This window comes from Panthera leo, chromosome D3, assembly GCF_018350215.1.
Source record: "Panthera leo isolate Ple1 chromosome D3, P.leo_Ple1_pat1.1, whole genome shotgun sequence".
Taxonomy (NCBI): Eukaryota; Metazoa; Chordata; class Mammalia; order Carnivora; family Felidae; genus Panthera; species Panthera leo.
In genome coordinates this window covers 61902180-61904590 of record NC_056690.1, presented here as the reverse complement: position 1 = coordinate 61904590, position 2411 = coordinate 61902180, and the positions used below count along the sequence as shown (strand labels likewise).

At 37.7% G+C, this 2411-nt stretch overlaps 1 non-coding gene across 1 annotated transcript; it reads left to right on the top strand.

The window, feature by feature from the left end:
* Nucleotides 1–1816: 1816 nt before the first annotated feature.
* On the top strand, nucleotides 1817–1923 carry LOC122204346. The gene has a single exon (XR_006195631.1). It is a non-coding gene; the product is annotated as a U6 spliceosomal RNA (small nuclear RNA).
* The last annotated feature ends 488 nt before the right edge of the window (nucleotides 1924–2411 follow it).

Sequence of the window (2411 nt, the reverse complement as noted above, 5' to 3'; positions counted from 1 at the left end):
TTTTAATCCATTTAACCACGGGAGGACATTTAGGTTATTTCTGTACCTTGGATATTGTGAATAATGCTGCAATAGGCATGAGAGTACAAATATATTTTTGAGACACTAATATTGTTTCCTTCAGATATATATATCCAGGAGTCAGACAAGGACACTACAAGAAAATGAAATTACAGGCCAATATCCCCAATGAACACAGATACTAGCAAACTAAATTCAAGAGTACATTATCCTCGACAAAATACTAGCAAACTTAATTCAAGAGCACATTACAAGGGTCACACACTATGATCAAATGGGGTTTGTCCCTGAGTGGCAAGGCTGGTTCAATATGCACAAATCAATAGATTTGATATACCACATTAATAGAATGAAAGATAAAAATTATATGATCATCTCAATAGATGCAGAAGAGGCACTGGAAAAAATCAACATCTTTTCATGATAAAAACTCTCAACAAATATCATATAGGAGGATTTTACTTCAACATATAACGATCATTTATGACAAACCCACAGCTAACATCAGACTCAGTGGTGCAAAGTTACAAGGCTTTTCTCTAAGTTCAGGACAAGACAAAGAGGCCACTGTTGCCACTTCTATGCAACATAGTACTGGATGTCCTAGCTAGAACAATTAGACAAGAAAAAAGAAAAGTCATGCAAATCAGAAAGGAAGAGGTAAAGTGATACCTTTTTGAAGATGACATGATTATATACATGTGTGTATACACATATATATTTTAAAAACCTAATAGATAATTAGTAAGTCCAAATATAGTAAAAATCAAAGCTTTACATTTTATTCAGTATTATGGTCATTCGTCTTTACTAATCCAGAAGGCTATAGGCCAAGTCCTTCACGATGGAAGAGGCGAGGCATCTGCACTGCAGCTGGTGTCTGCATGACCTTGGCTAGTGGATAGCTTATTCTTCGCCCAGTTTGTTAACTTTGACCTATGCTGATCCTTCCAGGATCAGAGCTAGGAAAGGTGGAGCATAATGGTGAGTGGAGTCCTTATCTGACGAATAATGTGACATAGTTTCACTCTATCTTGACCAGTCAGGTTCGTAAAATTCACTCTTATTCAAGTGGACTCTTGGGAGGCCTGTTTTTTCCTTTATGTGGTTGATAAATTCTCTTGCATCTGGTTGTTGAAAGCATCTTCTTTAGCCTGTGACCTTTTGCTCCTTTCTGCTAAGTTCTTTTGACTTTTCTCATAGAACTTTTGGGTGGGACTTAAGGGAACATCCTGTGGCCTAAAGGAAGTGCTCATCATGCATCCTTTTCCTCATTGAAGTTTAGGAATACAAATTGCCCAAGGCAGCCAACCACCTTTCCTTTCTTTTACTTCACTGTCAGAATAGATAACCAGCCTATCTCTCACACTTGAGATTCTCTCAGACATAAATCCAACGTCCCACACACTGCAAGGGGCACATAGTAACTCTCAAAGAAGATTCTGTGGGGTACTCGGCTGTTATTTCAGAGGCTAAGAAAAACATGACTGTCCTTATCTAATAAAAGGAGTGAGACCCAGAACGTATCAGCCACTTCCACACTCAAACTTTCTATTACACAGTCCTTTTCTAGGTCTCTCAAACTTATCTTATACACTGGAGCTGAATAATCTCACAGGATACAAACTAATTTTGTCTAACCTCCTTTTACAAGTGCTGTATATAGCCTTGCACCCCACTTTACAATATGTTGTTTATTGTCTTAGGACCTCGGTTCCAGTCTAATATCATGATTGATACATAAACATAGAAACAAGTTCAAGTAGTAATAAGCACCGTTAAGAAAACAAGAACTGTGCTCACTTTGGCAATACATATACTAAATTTGGAACGATACAAAGAAGATTAGCATGGCTCCTAAACAAGTATGCCATACAAATTCCTGAGGTGTTCCATATTTTGGGGTGAAAAAAAGAGAGAGAGGCAAACCAAGAAACAGACTTAACTATAGAAAACAAACTGATGGTTAGCAGAGGGTTGTATGGTGAGGGGGATGGGGATTAAGGTGGGCACTTGCTGTGATGAGCACCATGTGTTGTATGTACGTGTTGAATCACTGTATTGCACACCTGAAACTAATATTACACTGTATGTTAACTGATAGGAATTTAAGTAAAAACTTAAAAAAAAGAAGAAAATAAAAGGAGAACCTAATGTAGAAGAAAGGAATAAGGAGGACAGCATTAGATGGTGTAGTCAGGGGAACATTTCAAAGGCATAGTATTTAGTAGGAACTTGATTGACAAGGAGAAAGCCATGCAAAGATCAGGGGTAGGTACATTCCAAATAGAGGATTAAAGATCCTGACAACAACATTGAATTCAATGGTTCAAAAAGCAGAAAGAAATCCTGTAGGGTTGGATCAAACCTAAGGGAAACAGGGCTTTGGG